We start from the raw sequence: 26,057 nt of genomic DNA, 5'->3' as shown, positions 1-26,057 counted from the left end.
ATTTATGGCCAACTACGAAGAAAAATACATCTTGGGAGAACACAGTCTGTCAAAACAACAAGATGATCTGTGCCAGGGCTTGAGAGCCTGACACCGATACATTGATGACGTGTTTTTGATATGGAGGGGGGCGAGCAAAACTTTAACCAAATTTCATCAGTGGCTGAACACCTGTAATAGAGACATCAAATTTACAATGGAATGCTCAGACCCAGGTACGTTTTTTAGACTTGCTGATTAAAAAATCCAATGGACAACTGGCAACTAGTCTCTTTTGGAAAGCAACTGATAAGAATACATTATTACACTTTTCTAGTTTCCATCCGGCTGGGCTATGTCAAAATTTACCATATGGTCAATTTTTACGGATTCGTAGAAATTGTACCGAGAAGGAAGAAAATAAAAAACATGCAAACGATTTGAAAAATAGACTTTTGGATCGAGGATATCCTAGGAAATTAGTAAAGGATAATCTAAAAAGGGCATTGCATACAAACAAAGAAGAATGTCTTTTACCACGAGAGAAGCAGAAGCAAGAAAGGTTAGTGTGTGCGATGACCTTCAATCCGGTGAGCAATGACATTAAAAAGATTGTAAACCTGAATTGGGATCTAATAAAGCAACCAGGAAGTCTCTCTAAGAAACCAATCTTTGCTTTTAAGAAAAACCAGAACCTTAGGCAATGTTTGGTAGATACTTATAGAGATATGAATCAGGAGCAGAAAATATTGAACTAGTGGGGTTTAGCACCTATAACAAGACACCACAGATGTGGTAATTGTGTCTCATGCCCATTGACAGGAACACGACATGAGTTTAATCATGGTGCTATAAAATGGAAATTGAACATACATACGAATTGCTGCACAAAAAATGTTGTTTACATTATTAGATGTCTGTGTAATCTGTTATACGTGGGCAAGACAACAAGAGAGGTCAGACAGCGCATAGGGGAACATCGCAGCTGTATCCGGAATAGGATAGCTGACAAACCACTTGTCGATCATTTTGTGAGAAATCAACATAAAGACACTGACCTCAGATGGTTTGTTTTACAAATTGTGAAGACATCGAAAAGAGGCGGAGATATGGCAACCATACTCCACAAGATAGAACAGCAGTGGATATACCGTCTTGATACCGTGAAAAATTGACTTAATATCTCCGTTGAGTGGGGTGCATTAATTATGCATTGAATAGTTGCAATCTTGGGTCAAGTTTCCTATCAAGAGGGGTGGATATAGCAATCACTGGAGAACAATTGAATTTGGATCTCTGTGAGTACTATGCTATTATAGACCAAAAAATTGTATTTGTTTACTTATTTCTCTGTAGCCAAGAATACTATGCTATTATAGACCAAACAATGGTATTTTTCTACTTATTGCGCTGTATGCAAGAATTGAAGTGGATATGGAATATAATGTGGTCTATTTGAGAGATTAGAATGATATCTCCCCCAAATGAGGATAGACTAGCCGGTAAATACTATGGACTATTTTTACTTGCAAGTATTCACATATTCTGGTGTGAGTCACCTAATGGAGGCTTGCCCAATGGAGAACTAATTGCTTGTTTTGAGTGGAGCATGTCAGGATGGAAGGTTGTCCATCTTTTTCGCCCACTTCGTTAAGTAGCCGCATGCAAGTTTCACATGAGGTCTAATGAACCAGAAATAGTTTTAGTACCACATTAGTTGGAATACACAACGGTGTAGCCAGGAGATCGGAATTATATCGCCACTAAATGTTGGAAGGAAAAAGAAAAAGAATAACAATTTGTACATATAGATTAGCCTGGTAATATTTGTAATTACATTTCGGGGGCTCTATGTAAGAGGCTTTGCCCACTAAGAAGGAATTTTTCATTATTAAAAAACCGCCAGACCGCCGACTCGAACGGGAAAATAGAAAGTAGTCCATTCTTTATGTCTGTGCCCCGAAGGAAATGGGACAGTCCTCTCTCGATCTCCATGATCGAGAGAGTTTAAAAAGGAGTCCATGCGACGGTAGCATCTTTGAATGCGCCGGAAGCTCGAGAACGCCAGGAACGCGGGTATGGACGAGGACAATGAATAGAAGGTAAGTGTTAGTGAGCGGGAGAATAGTGTAATGTACTATGATGAGGGGTCCTACCCGTTTAGATTTAAAAGCACGAGGAAGGCACAGGCATTTATATTTAAAAAAAGCAAATGTGAAAACATGCGTGGTGATTACAATTTGTGTGCGGTAAGGCAGAAGGAAACATTATATGATAAAGAGAACTTTGCCGCCTAGGGAGTACTTTGGAGGGACACACAGAGTGTTTTAGGTATACATAGAGTGAGAGGCATATGACTAAGAGGGGTGGAATCAACAGGAAGGAATGGACTACAATACTTGTGATTCTATCATTGTAACAAGAGATTGATGCATGCAATAGGCAATAGAGCTTGATATGTTAAGCATCCTTTATTTCATTCTTAGAGCATGATCATTTGAAAGAGAACTTTTGAAAATAAATATTTGAAAATAATTACCGAAAATTGATAGCACCACAGGAAGAAGTAAGTACATAGAAATTTGAAGGATGTACTACACCCCTATTGAAATTGGTATACCACTGGATCATTATAAGCTTGATACTTTTTAGGAAGGAATCTGAACCATCTGATTAACCTATTCTCCTGATGTGCGTTACAAAGATCAAAGAAACAACCTTGAAGGAATAGAGATCGGAGCTTTTCAGCCGTAATATTTAGAGATGATGATTATGAGTAAGTACAGTAATAAATGAGTACATCACGTGTTTGCATCCCGGGTGGGGTCAGATTTAGTTGGCCACTATGTAGAGATGGGACCAGGATTAATCTATTTATCAATGAAGACTGAGTGTCACAGAATATCACTCTGATACATTGACCTAATGATTACTGTTGAGAATCATTTATACACATTTAGTGTGGCTTAAAGTGAAAGGAAATAGCCAAGAAAATGTTTTTTTAGATTTGGTCATGAGTTGTTTTAGATTCTGACATTGTGTATTATGTTTTAGGTGGTGTTACTCACCCTACTGGTTGCCAATGGGAATAACTACACATATTTTGTCCTGACAAAGATTGCGAGTGTAAAGGGGCGAAGATTAGTGACGTCCTGAAAGACAACCGAAACACGTGTAGACTTATGTCCATGTGACCAGGAGCACATAGACTGAACCATCAGATTACTTGGTGGAGGACCTATTTCATTGTGGAAATTGGAATTTGGGGCTAATTATTAATAGGCCACAAATTATATATTTTACTGATTTGAAAAAATGAAAATGGAATGAATGGTAGGAGTGATTCAGTATGAGTTGAATATGAAGGTATTTGTTTAAATGTTTTTAATTAAACAGTATTTTATATATTTTTGATATAATAATACAATATTTTTTAATTCAATATTTAGCATTTATTGGTATTTCTAAAAGGATAAATGTGTTGAGTTGGTTGTTCCCTGTTCTGCTGGTCCATTTTTGTTGATTACAAGTATATGAAGCCTGGAGGACCAGGGACCTAAATCAGGCACCCCTAGCGTGGATGTCCATGTATTTCTTGTCTGCGCAATATCACAAAACCCTTCTATTGTTCCGCTTCTTACGGTATGACCACTTTGCTACTTGGTATCGCGCTGCACCTTTAACTACAAACAAGAGTCTTTAATCGCTTTCCTCACGATTACGCGCAACCCTCACTTGACACTTTGTTGCCACTACAATCTTCGCTTCACACAGACCACTCTGTCAGGACATTCATTTCACTCGCTGGCTGTGTGAACTCCTTGCGTTTGCTCGCGGCTCTGTTCCTGGAGTCAAGGTTTGCAGTTCACAGCTGGTGCCCCAACTCTGTCGTTCACCCGTGAGGGTGGCTGATAACATGGAAACACTATGCAAGCTGTCTCTTTCCTTTCAATCAGCCTTTCATCTGCATCCTTCTGGATTCTGGGGAGGTAACGACCTCTCGCAGGGAGGTTCAGGGCTTCTCTCCCCCTTTCTTCCGTCTCTCAGTCTGCCATCTTGCTCCACCTGGTTTGTCGCAGCCATGGAAGTACTGCTTCATTCCGTGTCCCACCTTGCTCAGTGTATGTCCCAGTGCTTCACCTTTTATTTGTGTGGGGAGAGGTAATGTGAGTCAGGTGTATGCAATTGTGGTCAATTAGCTCGCACTCTGGAACACTTGTGTATGAGCGCGATAGAAATAAAATATCAATTCAATTCAATTTGCCTGACCATATTAACGGGATATGTCAAGTGTAATGTATGAGTGTTACTCTTTTTCCTCTTTGACCTCCTCTTCCTCGACTCAGTATTTTGTAGGAAAGGGGTGGGGAGCTGGTATGTTGGAATAACCTAAAAATTAGGATGGGATTGTGTATTGAAAAGGGAGGGATACCGCATCTCACCATTAGATTCCTCACCTCCACTCCCCAAGGACCCCTCACCAGGTGATCATCCTGCACTGGTCCACCCCCAGGGTCTGGATCCAAAGGCGATGGCCGTGCCCTGGCCACCTGATCAAGAGACCCTTGTGGAATAGATGGTAAGACACCGTCTGGCTTCTCACAGGATTGTGAACACCGAGTCCTGTTCCGGGGCCTCTTGAAGACCAAAATAGCAGCAAGGTACCCCTTGACAGTGTCACTCTGCAGAGCCGATTGGGCAAGAGATAGCAGAAAATCCAGAACAGGGCATAGAGGATAGGATAAAGATCCAGACCCCTCTGCAGGCACCAAATTGAAAATGTATACCGCCTGCAGGCGAAATCAGACTTTGTAGCGGGCCTCCAAGGTGAAATTAATATATTGAGGACATTGTCTGACAAGTCCCACTCCTTATATCTCAGCCTTGGTTCCATGTAATAATGTCCCTGCAAAAATGGCGCCTGGCAAAAAAGTCGCCAACAAATTGCCTTTTTTTGCAGCGACATTATTACATTGAACATGCGGGGGACACCCCCACTCCCCTTGACCGCAAATATATGGTCACCATTTATAATGTTACCACAACCTTTTATGGCGACCATATATATGGGGATAATATTACAAGATACCTCAGCCTCTCAGTAGCCAAGCATGAAGATTCAGGCTGCTGAGGTTCAGGTGAAGGTCCTGCCTCTCTGATTGGGAGAGCAAGTCAACTCTCTTCACAAGGTGTTCAGCAACTCCAGATACCATGTCCTCCAGACCCAGTCCGGAGCAATCAGGATCAACATGGTCCTGAACAGGCACAATATAATGAGAACCAGTGGAATGATAGGGATCGGCAGGAACACATAAAGGAGATCGAATTTCCACTCGACCATCAGTGCGTCCCCCAGAGCTCCCTGGGGAGGAAATTCCCTAGAGCAGAACAACTCACAATTCTTGTTCACACTGGAAGGAAAAAGGTCCACTTAAGGAGTTCCCAAAAGGAGAAGATCCCCTCTCGAACTTCCTGATAGAGCTACCAATTGTGGGAGGCCGAATAACGTCTGCTCAAGGCATCAACTGTGACATCCTCTCTTCTGCAGATGAGCCTCAGTTGGAGAGACACCGTTATCCATAGCCCAGAACCACAGTCACATTGCTTCACTGCACAGAAGGAAGGACCCCACAGCATCTTGTTTGTTGAGGTAATGCATGGCCATTGTGTTGACCGTCAGGATCAGCACTGTCTTGCGTTTCATGTAGGGGAGGAAGTGACCAGGTTCTAACAGGTGAGCACCCCAACGAGTTAGAGATGCATCTGTGACCACCGTCACCTAGTGCCAAAGTTGACGAAACAACACGCCTTTCAGCAAGTTGTCTCTGATGGCCGACCACACAAGATCCTGAGCCATCTGGTCTGAGAACTGTAAAAGATTTGACATGTGGCCCTGACACTGCGGCCATTGGCAAAATAGAAGCCATTGAAGCCACGTAGAAGCCAAGGAAGTGATCTCATGTGAAACATTGCCTCTGGCACCACTAGAATGGAGGAGGTCATAAGGCCCAGAAGGCGCAGGAAGGCTGAGGCTGGGACTTATACCTGGGTTTCAGGAAACTGACCACCCGAAAGATGTTTATCACTCGGCCCTCAGGAGGGAATGCCCTGCCGAAGACCGCTCCAATAAATCGGAGTGACTGGGATGGCAACACCTGCGACTTTTTGAAGTCCATGGAAAAGCCCAAGCTGTGAAACAGACTTTATGTGTGGAGAAGATGCTCCCACACTAGATCTGGGTAGCAAGCTCGGACAAGCCTGTCTAAGTAGGGAAAGACATGAATGCCCACCCTCCTGAGTCGAGCCTCCACCACTGCTAGCAGCTTGGTGAAAACCCAAGGAGATAAAGAAAGACCAAACAGCAGGACCTTGAACTGGTAGTGATGTTGGCCCATCACAAAACTCTGATGGATCGGCACATGGAAGTATGCATCCTGAAGGTTCAGTGACACCAACCAGTCCTGCAGATTGAGGGCTTGCAGGATCTGAGCCAGTGTAACCATCTTGAACTTGTGCTTGCGCAGGAACAAGTTCTGCAGGCTCAGATCCAGAATGGGACACAAGCCTCTGCCCTTCAGCACCAGAAAATAGGTGTAGTACCACCCCAGCCTCATTTTGAGGGTGATACCTGCTTGATCGCGCTCTTTGACAGAAGCTGACGGACCTCCTCCCGGAGGATGGGGTCCAGAGTCAGTGTGTTGGCTAGCAGGCCGTGGTCCGCATGATGTTTTAGGAATGGTAGACAATATCCCTGCCGAATGACCTGCAATTCCTAAGTGTCGGCCATTCCAAGATGAACAGGGAAAGCCTCCCCCCACAGGTGTGGAGTGGCAAAAGCCGCCACTGAGGCTTTGCGCCCTGAGATGTGGTGGGACGGTGGCTGCGGCTGCACCTCCTTTCTGGGCACCCCTTCCTCTTGGGAAGCACCTGCCCTGCAGTCTTCCTGGGGACTACTGGCCACAACCTCTTGGGACATAGGCAGGGGAGGGACGAAAACCCCTATCTATTGACAACGGTAGAGAGGGCTTTGATACGGCTACCCCCAAGGACTTAGCCGTCGCCTTCAGCAACTGGGAGTGCGTTATCAGTCTTAGTTCCAAAACGATTCTGGCTATCAAAAAGCATGTCCAGCAGCTTGTCCTGGACATTGGCTACAAATCCAGACATCCTCAACCATGAGTGGCGTCTGACCACAGTACTCTTGGCCAGCAACCTGCCCACACAATCTATAGCGTCCAGTCCTGATTGCAACATCTGATTCCTTGCCATCAGTAACCAAGTACACTCACTTCCCCCTCTGGGTTGTGTTCAGCCACATTGGCCACAGCAGACCAAAGGCCAAAGGAGAACTTCCCCATGGCACAAGAGGCATTCACAGCACGTAGGTCAAGATTGGAGATGAACATACCTTTTTACCCCAGGTGTCAAGCCTGTTTCCCTGTCAGGTGGAAGGGAAGGGAAGATACAGGTCCTCAGGCTAGCCGTCGCGGCCTGAACCACCAAACTCTTGGTTGAGGCATGAATGAATAGAAACACCAGATCTGATGGGGCTGGATGGTGTTTCATGGACAGATCTGTGTCTACTGCTTGGGCAGAAGCACGTGTCCCCACCCCTCCAGCACGAGGGCCTTAATTGCCACATTGAAGGGCAGGAGTGTCTCCCTCTTGGGGGGATCGTCCGAGATGTTGCACAGTTCGTACTGATTGTTAGATCTGGATGGAGCAGAAAGCCCCAGAATATCAGCCACCTTAACCATCAACTGCTATTAAGTAGACCGAGGTTTACCAGGAGTGGGAGCTGGCAGAATATCCATCTCTGGGGAGGTATCACTGCCACTGGCAAACTGTAGGTTTTAGGCCAACCCCAATACATCCTCACCTCCTCATAGAACTCCTCTGTGAAATCTCCCACCTCTTTAGATAGCAGGGGTTTAATCCCAAAGGGTACCTGGTCACCTTACTCATCATAGATGCCATATATCATAGACATGAAGGTGTTCATAGCGAGTGGAGCATGCTCCCAAGAAACCACAGCGTCAGGGACACTGATAATCTCGGGTGGAGGGTGCGAGGTTTAGTATTTGGTTGGAGGGGTTTTTGAATTGTGGTGATGGATATGTTTCCTTGCTAAATGTAGGTCACAGCCTGTACCTCATGCTATCCAGACATGCTTTACTTGTGCTTTGAAAACTTGAATAAACATGTTTTTAAAAGTCGCAGAATGGCGTGACGCATGATGCCAAGGTCGGCCGGCGCCGAGGAACCTCGGCTGACTTTAGATCCAGGCCCAAGCCCATAGACATGCTGGAGTATCCCCAGCAGGTACCGGTTGCAATAGACGTGGTGGGACCATCGACACCAAAGCCTACAGCGCCATCACCTGAGCCAAAGGCGCCTAGGCAGAAGCAGCCGGCACCTTGACATAGACGCAAGCATATTAAGGTGAAATTTCTCCCATTCATATGTGGTGAAGGATTGAGTAGGAAAAGGTACATGAGAATCCCTGGAGGAAGAAGAGAAGTGTAAGTGTGAGGAATCACTCAGGGAACAGGGACTCTTTCAATGCTTTTTCTTCTTCTTGTCCTTTTCCTTGTCCTTGCACAGAGCCAACCTGTCTTTGAAACAGTGCTCTGCACTGTGCAACCTAGAACGAGACACTTCCCCTTGTGGACAAATATGAAGATCGTCGACACCCCTTCCTGGAGGGCCTTCAGGTGCATGGACTGGCATGATCCGCTATCCTGGGTATCATGGTCCTCACTCAAGCAGTAGAGACAAATCCGGTGCAGATACAAGACTGACATCTGTCGGCCGCAGTCCGCACGTGGTTTAAAGCCTGTGAGTTTTGACGGAGTATGCATGGCACAGGGAAGAAATCTCAAAGCTCGACGAGCATGTTCCTGATTAGCTAACAGAGTATGTAAAAAAAAAAAGGAACTGAGGCCATGGGGTGCGGCACCTCAGTGTACACAGGCCCCAACCTGTCTAACATGGGGTGCATAGAGGCATCTGGATGAGCCTATGCGGAGCCGCACTGCACCTCCTGTCGGCGTAAAAAGTTTCAGAAGAACAGCTGTGCTTGGATATGGATATCATAGATGAGAAATCTGTGGGAGGAAGGAATCCATTAAAATACTTTGTTGACAACTGTTAAATTGCAATACGTTTGTGGACAAAGTATACTTATGTATCAAATTACTTTCTTTGTACTTATTAAAGATACATTACTATCTTACTACCTCTTGTAACTATATCTAATTTACTGACTGGTATAGCCAGTAAAAAGGTGTGCGGGAGGCCAGGGTATCTTTGAATAGATACCATCACCTATGTTAATCCACTGTGTCCGGTCGGAAGAAGGAATTGGACACACTATGGACTTGTTTAATTTCTTTTTAATAAAATGATTTAAAAAAGGTCTATCCCTCCCTAATGTTATGGAGATATATTTTGTTTACTATAACACAATCTACATTCGATAGGTTTTTTATAAAAAAGAAAAAAAGATAACAAAACCTCCAGTGTTCCACAATCAGGAGATTATTCCCCCTCCCTCACCCAATTCACTCTTAGGATTAAAATCCTTAGTGCAGAATGCCTGTCATTGAATATTGCCAATTGACAAAAGTCAGTAATCCATTAATTTCATTTCGCTTGGGCATCTACCTTGTCGCAACATCCTTAGACCCATTCTTTGGGCAATTTCACAACAACTCAATGTTTGATCTCACATCCAGAATCTGTCTGTTTAGTTCTCTTAGACTGCATTTTAAGGACCTCCAAAGGGTAGTATTGTGATAGATATATGGTATATCATTCCCCTCAACTAGGCAATATAGTATGGACATTTCCCTGCTTAACTAATGTAACTAAAAGTGATTGAATGCCATCTGGATGTCCAAAGTGATATGACCTAACTCTATCTGACCCTAACACTAATATGAACAACTCAAAGTGGGCCAAATAAATGTATTTCTCTTTCTAGTTGCTTCCCTTGATGGCTTCTCTCCTGCACCTTTCTCCCAGGGTTTTTATCTTGTCTGTGGTGTATTGTCAATATACAAAATGTCTCTGGTTGAAAATATGTTTCTTAGAATTATCTTCTTTGACACTCTCTTGGGTTTTATTCATGAGCTCTTGTAGCTCCTCCCAAACGTTCATGGGTCTTTTACCTTAAAGTTATGCGTATAACGATTCTCCTTGAGATACTGCCTCACACTCTCTGCCTTGGTTTTATGTTCCTCACTTTCTTGTGGTCCAACTATTCTGAGGTTTTGTGTGATTTTATCCGACTCAGGAATCCCCCTCTCCTGGGTTCTCTCTTCATAACAGGTTGCCAGGCTTGTTTGGTTTTGCATTGGCTGGAGCCAAATAGAAGAAATTCACAGGCAGTCCCATATAGCCAGATATGGTTGATGGGCTAGGGAGCTCCTTGTGGGAATGAGAGTCCTTTTCCCCAAAAGGGGGAAGGGGGAGTCACTCCCAGTGAGGTCCCACTTGCCCAAATCCCTAGGGACGGGCTTGCAGAGCGGGCTCACCGCTCTAACCTCAAAGGGGTGGCTCGCCCTTGGGGAGAAGGGACGAATACCATTGATTTGCAACACCCCATGGGGCCAAGTCATTGACATCACAAGTGCATGAACCACATGATGCACTATGCCAAAGAGATGGAAAAGTGGGAGGTGAGGGAAGGAGATGTCTTTGGCGCATAAGGGTGGATGGATGAAAAAGTAAAGTGTCTCGATCAATCGTGCTGAGGTTGCCCTTGGCCAACTAATGAATGTTGGCATCAACGAGATGAGACACACAAATAATGCTGACTGTGCAGCAAGAGCATATATTCTTTTTTTTGTATTCCTTTTTTAATTGTGGTGCAGGTCTGTACAGCATTGGAAAAGAAAAAAAATGTAGAATACATGTAGTAGGGCAACAAACAAACAATCCAGTTAAACAGGTTCTCGTTAACAAATGATCTCCTTACAACCAAATTTACAGACGTTAGTTTTTTGCAACTTCCTCTTCTGCCTCCTCCTCAAACTTTCCTTTCTCCTCAGCTTTAGCATCCTGATATTGTTGATACACCGACACAAGATCATTAATGTTGCTCTCCACTTCTGTGAACTCCATTTCATCCAAACCCACCCCTGTATACCAATGCAAAACGGGCTTTCAGCGGGACATAGCAGTGAACTGCTCAGAAATGCGCTTGAATAGCTCTTGGATGGCTGTGCTGTTACCAATGAAAGTAGCAGACATTTTCAACCCACATGGAGGAATGTCACAAACAGCAGTTTTGACATTGTTTGGAATCCATTCAACAAAATAGCTGCTGTTTTTGTTCTGCACATTAAGCATCTGCTCATCCACTTCCTTCATGGACATGCAGCCCCTGAACACAGCAGGCACAGTAAGGTACCAGCCATGATGCAGGTTTCAAGCAGCAATCCTGTTTTTAGCATCAAACTTCTGCTGAATGAGCTCTGGAACAGTTAAGTAATGGTACAGTTGGGTATCACGACTTGTGAGAGCGGCAAAGCCTTGCATGAAGAAGTGCAACCTGGGGAAGGGGACCATGTTTACTGCAAGTTTACGTAAATCAGCATTTAGCTGACCTGGGAACCGCAAGCAGGTAGTAACACCACTCATAGTTGCAGACACTAAATGGTGTAGGTTCACCATAAGTTGGAGTGGTAAGCTTCAAGGTTCTGAAGCAGATGTCATACAGTGCTCATTATCAATACAATACGTTTTTTCAGTGTTTTCTACTAGCTGGTGAACAGAAAGTGTGGCATTGTATGGGTCAACAACAGTGTCCGATACTTTGGGGAATGGCACCACACTGAAAGTGTTCATTATTCTGTTGGGGTACTTCTGACGGATTTTGTTGATAAGAAGGGTACCCATTCCAGAGCCAGTACCACCACCCAATGAGTGAGTGAGCTGAAACCCTTGAAGGCAATCGTAGCTCTCTGCTTCTTTCCTTGCTACATCCAATACTGATTCCACAAGTTCAGCACCTTCTGTATAGTGTCCATTTGCCCAGTTGTTACCAGCACCACTCTGACCGAAGACGACGTTATCTGGCCTGAAGATCTGCCCAAAAGGCCCCGACCGCATAGAGTCCATAGTTCCTGGATCAAGATCCACCATAACGGCACAGGGTACATATTATCCACCTATAGATTTGTTGTAGTACACATTGGGCCTCATTATGACAGCGGCATGGCTGCCGCCGGTGTCATTTTTTTTCCGGCGCCGGAGAATGGGCAATTACCGGTTCATTACGGCCCTGCAAACCCGGTAATTGTCCATTTGCGGATGCCGGAAAAAAGATGCTCCCCATTCCCATTCGGCCCCATAGATTTAAATGGGCATGGGGAAGTCGGATGCACCGGCACCATTTGAAACGTTGCCGGTGCATCCGACATGCTGTGCTCGCGGGTGCCGCTGTGCCTGCCAGGTCCGACGTGGCGGGCAGAAAGGCACCTGCAAGCACAACTCATAGTTTGCCGGTCCAAGAACTACGGTACCGGCAAGTTTACCGGTACCGTAGTTACTGGACAAGCAAACTTATAATGAGACCCAGCGAGTCTGTTGCCATGGTATGTACCGGTGGGATCCCAGCAAGAGCATATTAAACGAAAGATATGAGACAATGGTACCAGTGTGGAAGCATGTTCCAGCTGGCAAATGCCAAGGAATGGGCAGGGCATGAATCATAATGCAGGAATTGTGGGTGGAAGTTGCACTTTGCCTGCTGCTGCAGGAACTTCACAAGTGGAACTCTGAGGGATGTACATCGGTGGGATAATGTGTCAGAGTGAGGAGCTTGGAATAAATTGGCCAGAGATATCCGAACTATTACAAATCTGATGGAATTTCGAAGGGCTGTAAAGACCTACCTGTTCTGTTAGAACTTATGAAGTTTACTCTGACTTTCTATAAATGCATTGATAGAGGCACGTTCCTAACTCTACAGATTTCATCTGCGCCCAATTACGATTAATTTCGCCATACAAATGGTTCAAAATCAAAAATCTAAATCAAAAGGATGATGTGCTGTTTTCAATAAGTGAAATAGGTGAAGGGAAGAGTAAAAAGCATAAGCATTATGCAGACATAGGGATTAACAGGCTGAAGATCAGGATGCATGTATATTCAGGTGCCAACTACACCCTGTTCAACAAAGGGGTGTGGGAGGAGGCATTCAAAGAGACATGTGAGGATATGGTACTGTACAGATTAACATAGATACCTATGGAGGAATTCCCTAGGAAGTTTTGATGCCTGTTTGGAGTTTGGGTCGTGCACCTCCAAAGGAGGCGTAGATGTATGAAGCATGGTTGAAAACCTTTTGGGGTGGAATGAGCAAAGGGATATGGGAATCATTCTTCACCTAATCCCCTTGGTGGTGTATCCCGGGAATGGGCTCACAGGTGAGTTTTCCTCAGATATTTTTACAGAGAGCCTGGGTTGTCTCAAAGGCTTCCAGCGCCAGATTTGGTTCAAGGAAGGTGCAATGACTCTGGAAGCCAATGTGTGAAATATGCTGCTTAGTCTATGCAAAGAGTTATCGGAGGAACTAGTGAATGTGCAACAAAAATGTATAAGCGAACCACTTGAGTCAAGCCATCTTAGTGATTTTTCCCCATTGTAGTTTCTATGAATGCCACTGGAGATATTAGGCTGTGTGTGAAATTATGTGTTGTCAATACATTTGTGGTAGAAGACAGACTCCTACTTCCTAATTTTGGGGAACTGGTGAGTTTGGTTGGAAAGGCCAAGTATTTAGGTATGCCATTAGGTCAGGCTACATCTGTGGTTAAGGAGTATTACCAATTGTATCATCCATGATGCTACTTTTAGATTTCGCATCAATGGACTGTGCATGTCCTATCTAGAACAAAGTGACTATTAGTTGTTTCCAAGATAACATCTTGGCCTTTGGAGGAATGATCTGGCAGCTTGACATGTGGTTGATATGTATGTTGAGAACAGTTTGAGAGGCAGAGGTCACTCTTAGAAAATACAAGTGCAGGTTTTGCGTTGAGTCTATTTCCTATTTGAAGCATGAGATACATGTCAATCACAAGTATGGGATTACCATTGGATAGAGGTGATGTCTTTCTTGGAATTTGTGGAATACTTCTCTACATTTGTGGAACATTTTCTGAACCATCAAAAACATCAGAGAGCTATGTACAAAGGTTATGGCGTTTATGTGCAACTGATGTTGTGAGGATACGTTTGAGGGTATCATAGCAGCCATTGCCAAAGCCTCAGTACTGGCTTTCTTCAATAGTTAGCATAGGAGCATAGTCATGACTGACACTAGCGATACTGGTCTGGGGGCTGTGTTGCTCACGGTGCAATGGGCATGGAAAGGATGAATGCCTTTGCTTCTCATTTTCGTAAGGGCTAGTACACAGTTACTTGGTCATCAAGAGGAAAGCTCTCCATTGCGTTTGTGCAGTCAACATGTTTCGTCCTTTGTGTGGAGGGACAACATTTGAGATCAGGACTGATCACAAACCCCTGATCCTTGTCTTCAATGGAGAGGTTCTGATTTGTTTGTCAAGCCGGATTATGTTGTTCATCACTAGCTTGTAGTGATGAAATATAACATTCTTAATGCACCAGGGAAGGACAATACCATTGCCGATGTTCGCGCAAGGATGCCGTTGGATGAAATTGAAGGGGGTACATTCTGGGGAACAATAGTTAGTGAACAGGCATTCCATGTGAGATTTAGGGTTGTAGAAGAGGTAGATGCAAGTATCATATGATGCAATTTGGAATGAATTAAGTGGTTCCATTGGTGAAGTTTAGAGTGAGAATTTCTCTGCAAAAGAGGGTTTTAGGGAGGGAATTCTTGGTATCCTCTATGAGGGGCATTTAGGTATGACAGAACAAAGGGGGAGAGTGTGAGAGCACTATTGGTTCCCAGGTGTAGAAGGGGTGGTTTAGCGTTTGGTCAGGAGTATGATTGCTATGTAGAGAATTACACATTGTTGGGGTCCCATGTACACCCTGTGAGATCCATGAAGCTCTCTGGCATGCCTTGGGAATTTGTGACTGTGGACATTTTAGGGCCTTTACCAGGAAGGGTTGCTCCCAGGAAATATATCCTTTTGCTGTGGATTTGTTCTCTAAACTTAATAAATGGAACATACCCCCTGGCCTGCAAAAAATGTTGATGTTATTATACTCAGAGACTACCGTGCAAATTCGTTTAGACGCCTTAGGAAAACTTCCAAAATCTTTTTCCACAAATCACGGCGTCAAACAGGGCTGCATAGTTGCCTCAACATTATTTAATCTTTACTTGGCAGATCTCCCAGACTATATGACAAGTCCTTTAAGTTGTCCCGCAAAAGTAGGAGCTTTTACCCATAACTGGTTGGCGTACGCGGATGATTTGCTTTTATTGCACCACACACTACATAGTCTGCAGATATTGTTAAATGCCCTCTGCAAATTCGTGAAAAATAATAACTTAAAGGTAAATAACGACAAAAGCCAAATCATGGTGTTTGCTAAAATAGTGCCAAAAAAAACGTGTTTGGACACTTAATGGTAAGATACTAGAACAAGTAGAGACTTACACATATTTAGGACTGCTTGTGGATGCTGGATTAAATTGGAAATCACACTGGATTGAACTAAAATGCAAATATTTAAAGGTAACTAGAGCTTTATTGGCAAGACCATGGGGATCTCTATTGAAACAATATTACTTCTATACAACGCCAGAGTTAAATCAATAATACTCTTTGGTGTGGAAGTTACAAATATCTTTCCCAATTGCAAAGATTAGAAGCCAGAATATTGCGGAAATTATTGTGCTTCCCACAAAAAGTGTCGATAGAATATATTTTTCTTGAATTTGATTTAAAGAGTATTACTGCTGATGCCAATAACAGAATACCTATGAGTTATGAGAACATTTTATTACTGGACAATAACGCTATTGGAATTCCTTTCCTAGCTGTATTTAAGGGTGTTGATAATTGCTTGAAGATAGGATGTCTGGGCAAGATGATGGGCTCGTACAAAATATGGAGAAAGAAATATGCCAATACGACTTCAGGGTGTGCTGTAGGAAGCTGTAAAACATTGTTAAAGACGAAGACTAAGGAAACTAGCATTGAAGCAAACATGACGACTCTTAAATATAGTGGTGTCTATTTAGAGTACCAACTGAATTGAACTCTCCCTTCACCATACATCAAAGCCTACTCGGCGCCAAAAGTAATTTGTCAGTACCTACTAATAAAATATCATTGTTGTGAAACCTGGGACCAGAGGGGCACCTGTTATGAAGTTCCAAGATGTATTATATGGTGTCGCCTCTGTGGCAACTTGGTAATGGAAACTCCAAAGCATTTACTTGTAGAGTGTGAGAGCCTGAATGGACTCGGAGCATTGTATTTAAAATCGTATATTAATCAGTTTAACTGTGAAATATTGTATATTGTTGGGATCTTTTTATGGAGGGACAGGATATGAACTTTATATACTATTTTACTTTGTTTTATTGGAAATGTGTTGAGATCTTAAAGCAATTATTTGAAGTTGTGTTGTAAGAGATATGGAGATAATTAGAATGTATCAAGGGAATGTATTATATGGATATTAGATGTGCACAACTTCAGTGCACTTGATTTTATGTTGTAATGTATCGTGTTGTTTTGAGCAATTTTTTTATATGTGTTTATAATAGTGTGAATTTTCTTCTTTTTAATGTGAAATATTTTTAACTCTTTGGTGTAATGTTTGATATTGTATGCACAAAACCAATCGGTTATATGTATATTAATTAAAATGAATAAAATAAATAAATAGGTGGAGGCTAAAGTGGCAAATGAATAGGGCACCCCAGCGTTAGTGACGTTTTTAGCAAGAGGGGTATGCTCAATGACAATGGGGTACAGTTGCCCTCAGGAAATGTAGGAGCACTTCCACCAGGGGGGGTGGATCATCACAAAACATCTCTATACTATCTATAAACAGAAGGAAAAGTGGAGTGTTTTATTCATTACCTGTTGAGAAGAAATTACTTACCTCACTGTAATGTTCTTTCTGATGGATGTTCCAACCACGGATTGAAATCTATCTCTCAGCACAGCTGCTCTTCTGAAACCTTTCCATCGCCACGGTGCACAGCGCGACACTGCGCCGGTTACACCCGGCACCTGTATGCACCCTGCGGTGGACATGATGTGGGGGCCAGTATATATTCAGGCCCTGTGCCATGTCACCTTAGTTCCAACCATATTCTGAGCACTCTGATGCTGAGGGGGCGCAGAACCAAGGTGTACCAGCTATCCGCCCAGAGGGGCAGGTAGGGAGGGTGATGAGGGTTTTATGGGAGAAATCCATCCATCAAAAATAACATTACTGAGACGTAAGTAATTCTTTTCTTCTAATTGATTCCTTTCTCCCATAGATACCTCATCTTTGATATACATCCATAGCAGGATGTAGATCTGGGGAAGGAAGGAGAGCAAGGACACCACATAAACCAGAACATTCTGAAGGACAGCCCTGCCAAAGCGAGCATCCTGACCAGACTGAAAATCCAAGCAGTAATGTTTAGCAAACGTGTGCAAAGAAGCCCAGGTAGCTTCATGTTAAGTCTCCAGAACATGTACAGAGCTGAGGTGGCAGCTAGTCCTCTAGTGGAATGTGGCCTGAGACCGTCAGGCACATCCTAACCAGACAGATCATATCATTCATGATGCAAAGGATGAACCATCTTGACAGGGTCTGTTCAGTCAGAGCCCTTCGAGTATGGTCATCAGCATAACCAACAATTAGCTGGCCATCTTTCCTGGCCTCTTTCATCTGAGCAAATAGTAGCTGAGGGCCCGCACAGGATCCATCTGATGGAATGATTCCTCTTCCTTATAATGGTCACCCGTAGCAAAAAGACAGGAAGATGATTCTTTTGAGAGAGAGATGGAAATCAGAGACCACTTTTGGAAGGAAGGATGCCTCACTCTCAATTTCACCCTCTCCTTGGAGAAAACCAAGTAGGGTGATTTAACTGACAATGCCTGGTGCTCACTCACCAGCTAGCGGAAGTGATGGCGACCAGGAAAGTCACCTTAATGGTGACCAATATTAACGAAACACGAATGTAATGGCTGAAACGGAGCACCTATAAGAAAAGTTAACATTAGATATAAGTCCTAAACCAGAACAACAAACTGTAGTAGGGCAAACTGATTACATGAACCCCACAGGAATTGCATGAAGGTAGGGGACCTGCTTTGGGATGCCTTGAAAACAGAAATGGCAGCAAGATACCCCTTCACAGTGTCAAACTGCAGGCACGTCTGGGCCAAAGGAAAGCAGAAAATCCAAAACAGAGGATGTGGAACAAGTGAAGGGATCCAGATCCCTCTCCCAGGCACCAAGTCGATAAAATACACCACCTAAAGGCATGCATTGATTTGGTGGCGGGCCTCTGACTAATCCCACTGCTTATACCTCAACATTTCAACAGCCAAGCATAAAGGTTCAGGCTGGTGAGGTTCGGATGCAGGATTCTCCCCTGCCAGGGAGGGCAGATGGACATTCCCAGCAACTTCAGGTACCACATTCTCCAGGCACAGACCAGAGCGGTCAAAATTATATTTGACCCAAATAGACGCAGCCTCCTGAGAACCAGCAGAATCATAGGGATCATCGGGAATGCATAGAGCAGGTCGAAGTCCATTCGATCATCAAAGCGTCCTCTAGATCTCCTTATCGTGGAAATTCCCTGTAGCAGAACCACTTGCACTTTCTGTTCACACTGGAAGGGAGTAGGTCCACATAAGGAGTCTCCCAATGGTAGAATACCTCCTCCTGAACTTCCTGACTGAGCTCCCACTCATCTGAGGCCAAAGTCTGCCAGTTCAAGCCATCCGCAATCACGCTTTCCCTGCCATCCAGATGAGCTGCAGTCAGAGACATGCCTTTCTCCAGAAACCAGAACCACAGCTGCTTTGCTGCACAGGGGCACGAAGCCCACACCACCCCGTTTATTGATGTAGTGCATGGCCACTGTGTTGTCCATCAGAACCAGTACAGTCTTGCCCTGTTCCAAGGGAAGGAAAGCGACCAGGGCCAATCTGATTATTCTCAATTTCAGCAAATGGATGTGTTCCTGGCATTATGACAGCAACCACAGGTCACTCACTGTCAGGTCTTGTAGGTGAGCGCCCCAGCCTTTCAGTGACGCATCTGTGACTAGGGTCAGTACTTGCCAGGATTGTCAAAACAACACTTCCTTCAGCAGATTGTTTGCCTGGCACCAACATCCCAGGGTCTCTGGACACTTTTGCTGAGATCTAAAGAAGATCTGACATGCGTCCCTGGAACTAAGACCACTGTCAACTGAAAAGCCACTGTAGCGATCTCATGCGTTGCTGGGCCTCTGGCACTGAAAGAATGCATGAGGCCATAAGACCCAGCACGCGCAGCAAAGCTGAGGCAGGAACTCTTTCCTGTAATTGAAAGACACATAATAGGTTGGCGATGTTAGCTACTCGATCCTCGGGCGGGACGGCCTTGCCTAAGACTGCTCTGATAAACTGGAGGGACTGGGGTGGGGAAACCTTAGACCTTTAAAAAAAAATGTGTATAGTGTTTTACATACAAAAAAGAGCCATGAGAGGGAACAACCCACAGCGCAAACAACATAACAGGTCTACTTAGTTGTCATATCTCGAAGGCTGTCCCGCCACCACACCCACACGAGTTCACGCATGCATCCCTCCACCTGTCTCATATCTTATGGAATTTATGGGGGGCACCCAGATTGTTATAAACACATTCTTCAACCATCATACAGACATCCAGGTCCGAGTACCACTTACAACTTGGCATTTCCCAACTCCCTCATAACATAGCGATATTGCATTTAACAATCATCCTGGCAGTATTTAGGAACAGCTTTTAGTTTCGATGGAAAGAGGACTCACCCCACGCACCCAGTAAGAGTTTTTTTATTTCAGCAGGTACTGTGCTTCCCATTACCCTTACCAATTTAACAAGTGTGTGCCAACATCTCTGTATGGCAGCATTTTCAAATGTTTAACATCTTGAAGGAAGCAGGAGGTTATCGGTACCAGGTTGTGCTTGAGAGATGCTCTTGGTTCTAAAAAATGTGAATGCCCAAATATTGATTGTTTTTATCGGGCTATGTGATAAGTACATAGTGGGGGGGTTGCCAGGTTGTCTCCCTGTGGGGGGGAACAGTGTTGACTTATGCCATTTGACCGCAAGTCCACTGATCTTCCCAAACTCTTGAAGAAATTGGGTCACCCTTGGGCAAGATCAAACCGGATCCCCCAAGAAAATTAGAAGATCATCTGCATACAGGGATACTATGTCTTCCTGTAGCATGGGCCATACAAAACCCTTCCATCCTGGGTCTGATCTCAACCAGACTGCCAGTGGTCGAATGGCCAGGGTGAACAGAAGCAGGGAGAGAGTCTGGTACCCCTTTCCAACAGGAATGTTTGAGGACATACCATTGACACTGACCCTCGCTATCGGTTTTTCGTATTGTAATCTGAACCACTGTATGAATTCACTACAAATCCAATCTTTGCATTGTCCTTCACAGGAAATCCCATATTACTGAATCAAACACTTTCTCAAAATCAATGGAAATGTGGGCTTTCAATGAGATGGGCACTGTCCATTGCCATGTGGAGACACCTAATATTGATTCAGGTGGACCTGGTGGGCAAAACCCCACATTGATCATGGTGTACTATTGATGGGATTACCAGTAACAAATAGTTGGTGAGGAACCTAGCTAAAAGGTTGGCTTCAGCGTTGATGAGCGATATGGATCTGTATGTGGAGTAGTACAAGGGACGCACACCCACTTCCCTGCTTTTCTTGAAGAGATCCTGCATAGGTTTAGTGACTTTATCTCCGACTTTTTCTCCAAAGCTCTGCCGGGAATCCATAGGGTCCCGGTGCTTTAACAGATTGGTGATCCGAAATCACCTAGGTCAGTTCTTCTACTGTAATGTCTTGAACTAGCTGGAGGTTTTGTTGTTCCGTATTATGCGTCTACCGGAGCTCGTCCATAATGGCAGATTGGGTCATGGGTGGACCTGTTGGGCAAAAACCCACAATGATCATGGTGTACTATTGATGGGATTACCAGTAAAAAACAGTTGATGAGTATCCTAGCTAGAATCTTGGCTTTGTCATTGATGAGCGATATGGGTCTGTATGAGGAGCATTCAAAGGGGGAGTCTTGGCAAAGGTCCGGAGGAGTACACCCACTTCCCTGCATTTCTTGAAGAGATCCAGCATAGGTTTAGTCATTTTATCGTCAACTTTTTTCGAAAGCTCTGCCGGGAATCCATTGGGTCCTGGTGCTTTCCTGGATTAGCAATCCGATTCGTTCTCCTGTAATATCTTGATCTAGCTCGAGTTTTTGTAGTTCCGTAATATGCAGTAACCTGTGCTCGTCCATAATGGCAGATTCATCCAGGGTATCTGGGACTTGGGGCATCCAGTAAAGCTTCTCATAGCACTGGGCAAATGCACCAGCTATCTCCCCGTCCTTTGATATTCTTCCTCCCACCTAGTCCACCAATTCTCTGACATATCTCAAATCCTTGTCCCGTCTTTCAAGCCATTAATTTCCCAGTTTTATCTTCTACTTCATACACCCTCCTAACCTTAAATCCATTGTGCGTGGTGCACGTTGCCAAAAGCAACATTATGGTGCCCTTGGAGAGAAGCTCGCATTCTAGCCCCATTAGATCTGCCTCTATTTCCTCCATATTCCGTGTGTTTTTTTGTGCCATTTCAAGAGAAGCAAAATGAATCACCACTTTAATCCCCTCCCACAGCGTAGTATTCGTCTGCTTTCACTGTTAAACCTTCCTTTATTTCGAAGAACCCCATGTAGTAACTATTGAGTCGCCAAGGTTTCTGTGTTCTATGATCATTGCCCCTAATCCCCATCAACAGCGGTAAATAGTCTGAGATGCCCCAGGTACGAATTTAACTGATGTAAATTTGTGTGTTTAACATTGTGGAATAAAGTCATCCAGTCTTGCTAAGGATGCATGAACCCAGGAATGAAAAGAGAACGCCTTTGTTTGGCATGGAATAACCACCATAGATCAATCATACCCATTGTCGAGGCGAAAGTGTACAGTTTAGAATGTGCGTTCGTAGTTCTAGCCTGGACTTGGGTACAATCTAATTCGCTGTTCATGACTTTGTTAAAGTCTCCCCCCAAGATCCACATATCGGTCGGATGTTGTCCAAACAGGTTTTAGATGTCCTGCAGGAGTTCCATATTTAATGTGGGAGGAGTGTACACATTTGAAATACCTATCCTTTCTCCCCACATCCTTCCCATCACCCAAACATATCTGCTGCCAGTGTTATGTATAACCGTAGTGAGTGCAAATGGTGTTTGTGGAACAGAATCATCACTCCTCTGGAGCCCCTTAAAAACCCTGCGTGTACTGAACTTTTGTAATCGGTTGTTCTATAGAATTGACATTCTGTCCCAGCAAAGTGTATCTCTTGTAGTAAAATGGCACCTGGTGAGTGTCTATATATTGTACGACAATCCCACTTATGGTCTGACCTATTGTGTATTGTAGCCCGAGTAACCTTTATAAACCATTTTACAACCCAACCCCCCCCCCTCTACTTTCACCCAACTTGAAGTACCCATTGCAGGAACAAGCAACCTGCCAGGATGGCTGGCCTAACTTATAACAAAAACAGTAGATGTTTAACTGTGAGGGGTTGCCACAGCCATCAGGCCCGTTTGGCTCCACTTGAAGGCCCATGTCCAGTTTTACAGCATGTTAAACTCTGACTGATTCCCAACATTCATTATCTCGCTTAAGGAGGACCGCATTCCATGTTCAATGAGGCATAAGCCTGTCTTCCAATGGATCCAAGGGTACTTCCAGTAGGATTGGAGGTGGCAAGAGACGTTTGGGAACAGCTCTGGTCAGTATCCTGTCAGGTCTCGGTCTGACTCTACCTTACACATGTATTTATATCCATGTCCGTGCGTCCTGAGGGTCTGTGAAGAAATTAGATTTACCGTTAAGGTAGATTTTATGTTGTGCCTGGGAAGAAGAGAGCACGTTTCATTTCCAGGGTTTGCAGTTTCCTTGTGACATATTCAGACGATTGACAAGCTCTTTGGACTGCGCTGGTGTAATTCGGGAAGAAGGCTATCTTGGTCCCATTATATTGCACAGGGCCTTTGTTGCACTTCATGTGCAGAACAGCGTCCCGGTCCCCGTAATTCGGCAGTTTAGCCACTACGGTTTTCGGTGGGGCCCCAGGTATTGGTGGGTTGGTTAGTGTTAGATGGGCCCGTTCTATAGAGAAGAAATTCGAGAGTCATGTTGGTTTCATCAGCTCTGCCAGTCATTTCTCTTGGAACAATTCCATGCAGGGTCCCTCTGACTTTTCCGGAAAGTCCTAAAATTCTGATGTTGCTTCTGCAGGATCTGCCTTCAGCATCCTCCACCCTCTCCTCAAGCATCTTTATTTTTGTTGACATTATCAGCCAACTGGCGTTGCAATGTGTGGACGATGTCTTCCCTGTTTGAAATCAGGGTCATGCTGAGACAACAAACTAGCCCTGACAACAAAACAAAAATGGTCCACTATGAAACAGAAAAGGGGCCTGCATTTGGGAATCCCAAAGATTCCTGTCTCGTTGCAGAGCACCACTTGGGAAGATGAAGTAGGTGCAGCACTGCACACATTTGAAAAAGACACTGACAACATTAAATTAGTTTCTCATTGAAAAACAAGATCAAAACCCAAAGCTTGCTACCCTTCATTACCAGACCTAAGACAAGTTTGTCAGTATGGAAGCCACACTGACCTAGGTCCAACAGACCCCACAACCAACTGATGAGCCCAGTGTAGGTTGGCAAATCCGCAAAGGAGAAGGCTGTAAATGTCATAGTCGAATTGGCCTGAGCACATTGAGGTTCAGTGGTGCTGCTCATAGCACAAACTTCAGGTAAACCAGTTAAAAAGTCTCCCACTCTACAAACGTTATTGTTGAGAAATATTTGAAAAATGAAAACAGTGGGCAGCATTGTCCTGCATAACACATCCTCTTGCAAGATTTCACCCAAAAATAAAATTGCAAGGTGTGCATCAACTATATCAGAGTGCAAAATGGGCACTCTTCACTAGCCATTGGCCAGTGATATTTGACTCTTCGCCAATAAGAAATGGTGTGTTTTGTGCATGTATAGCATTGAGGTGGCGAGTGATGGTTTTTTTTATGGCTGGCTAGTAGCTTGCAACTTGAGATTTGTTCCCACTGACTAAATACATTGCAGCATATCCCTCTAAAACACCTTCCTGCTGGCACAGCCCAAAAAGAATACATCAGAGCCTTCAAAAGGACACATGCACAATCACACACAGCAGGCACTCAGCTACTTAAGAGTTGAAAACTGTTGTCATATTGGTCTCATACACATCATCCTTTTTAGTTTAACACCTGCTTCCATTCACTGCCGCTCCCCAACCCACCACAAACTCTTAATGAAGAAATGTCAGCGTTCGCAAACACATATAATTGTGTGCCTGAAATCTGTCAACTCAAAGCACACTCCCCGTTGGTTCAGGCATGTTTCATGCTGTCTGCCTTTGAAAATTGATCTCCTGCTGAAAGTGGCAAAAAACGTAGCCAAGGAACACGCATGGCATGTACAGCTACTATGTGGTAAAAGCTATTTTTTTGTTTTTTACACAGATAACTTTTATTGATATGTGTAACTGTTTTTAAAATGTTATTTTAAAAAATATATTCTTTTTATTTATTGGGTTTTCTGATAAGAAACAAGATAGTAACCACCAACATTTGTGCTCCCTCCTCCCCTCCTTTCCAAACCGCCCCTCCCCCTTTCCCAATACACGGGTATGAATGGTAGACAACGTGGGCTTCAAAGTATGTGCCCAGTATCCGTAGGTTGTGTGGACAGTATTGTTCGGTATAATCTCCATGGAGGAAGTCCAGGATTGCCGCCCATTCTACTTACAATTTGTTTTTTTCCCCATGTATTGCATAGGTGACCCATTCCAAGGAGATGAAGTTCCACAGTTTATAGAACCAGTCGTTTATGTGTGGAGGGTCTCTGGTTTTCCATTTCTGCACCACCACGAGTAGGGCCGCCATCTGAATTATGCAGCATGCTTTCCTTTTGTGCTTTGGATACAATCTGTTGTCCTTTTCCGCCAAGCCCAGTAGACGTTCCCCTAGTTGTCTCTCTGCCTGACACTCAAACATTGTTTGCATATTACATTTAAACTCATCCCAGAAAGGTTGTAATTTTGTGCAAGACCACCAACGATGCAGCCAGTCCCCATTCCCGCCACATTCCCGCCAGCATGCGTCCGGTGTATTTGGCATTATCCTATGTAGACGTTCAGGGGTATAATGCCATTGAAACATAACTTTGAGGCAAAATTCCCTGATCTGGAGGGATCTGGTCAGGCGGGGGATATCAGACCATAGTTTTGCCCTGCTTCATCCAAGGGTGTCATCCCTAGTGTTTTCTCCCATCTAATTTGATACAGTAGTTTTGTCTGTGAGGGTTTGTCTGTTAGGAATTTTTATAGTTTCGAAATCACGGGAACGTCGTGATCTGGTGCCTACGTGTCGCTTGGTAATAGCTATTTTGAGCATTACAGTAGTGCAGGGTTAGACCCCGAAAGGCTTCCTTCATCCAGAATGCACAAAACCTAGTTCTATCAAACAATTTACATCTTGCCCCAGCTTCTGTAAATGTGCAATGCACCAAATATTACGTTATTTTTGGTTATTAGCTTCAGAAATATGTCTCCCTTACAATGGGTCTACCTCCAAAGAGTTTATGGTGACCCTCCCGCACTGATCCACCCCCAGGAACTGGATCCAATAGTGATTACCATGTCCTGGCCACCTGGATGACAGATCCCCGGGGACTAGCGGGTGAGACACCTTCAGGTTTCTCACATACCCTGCCTCCATGCGGTTTAGCCGCATCTGTTTCACAGGGGAACCGAGAAAG

At 44.2% G+C, this 26,057-nt stretch overlaps 1 protein-coding gene and 1 pseudogene across 1 annotated transcript in view; both read right to left on the bottom strand.

Moving 5' to 3' along the window:
- LOC138568695 (uncharacterized) overlaps positions 1–26,057 on the bottom strand; it is a 1,243,988-nt gene that overhangs the window by 626,341 nt on the left and 591,590 nt on the right. The gene's annotated exons all lie outside the window — the stretch shown is intronic.
- Positions 10,978–12,144, bottom strand: LOC138570326 (tubulin beta-4B chain pseudogene; annotated as a pseudogene).

Source organism: Ambystoma mexicanum, chromosome 2q, assembly GCF_040938575.1.
Source record: "Ambystoma mexicanum isolate Mex_15411 chromosome 2q, UKY_AmexF1_1, whole genome shotgun sequence".
In the NCBI taxonomy this organism is placed as follows: domain Eukaryota; kingdom Metazoa; phylum Chordata; class Amphibia; order Caudata; family Ambystomatidae; genus Ambystoma; species Ambystoma mexicanum.
This window is presented reverse-complemented; position numbering and strand designations above follow the sequence as displayed.